This window comes from Seriola lalandi, unplaced genomic scaffold, assembly GCF_002814215.2.
Source record: "Seriola lalandi dorsalis isolate HSWRI2012SDOR001 ecotype SW California unplaced genomic scaffold, Sedor1 jcf7180002026442, whole genome shotgun sequence".
Taxonomy (NCBI): domain Eukaryota; kingdom Metazoa; phylum Chordata; class Actinopteri; order Carangiformes; family Carangidae; genus Seriola; species Seriola lalandi.
This window is the reverse complement of record NW_019497088.1, coordinates 1-346: the sequence shown is the minus strand read 5'-3', so window position 1 is coordinate 346 and position 346 is coordinate 1. Positions and strand designations below refer to the sequence as shown.

At 39.0% G+C, this 346-nt stretch overlaps 1 long non-coding RNA gene across 1 annotated transcript; it reads right to left on the bottom strand.

Annotated features, from left to right (window-relative positions):
- LOC111645980 (uncharacterized) lies at positions 1-346 on the bottom strand. The gene is made up of 3 exons (XR_002759924.1): positions 330-346; positions 122-216; positions 1-32 (listed from the first exon to the last, which is right to left on the bottom strand). It is a non-coding gene; the product is annotated as an uncharacterized LOC111645980 (long non-coding RNA).

The following is a 346-nucleotide window of genomic DNA, read 5'->3' as shown; positions in this document are numbered from 1 at the left end:
GCATTATCCAAGTACATCCGTGCCAAACCATCCTAAAACACAAAGACAATGTTGTCATACCTGCTCACAGCCACCAGAGGGCAGACAAGCTCAGTTTAAACAAACTGCAGAGGCAGCTCACCCTGATTAGAAAAGACGTGTGGAAAATGTTCTCTACTGTCTGGGAAAACGAGGTGGGGTCGATGACAAACTCGTAATACGATATCGGTGATGTTGCTGAAGTAGAAAACAGAGACACATGAGCAAATAATAATAATAATAATAATAATAATAATAATAACAACACAATTATGACATGTTCATGTCTGTCAGGTCAGCTTTAAACTCACGATCATCTTGGTAATAA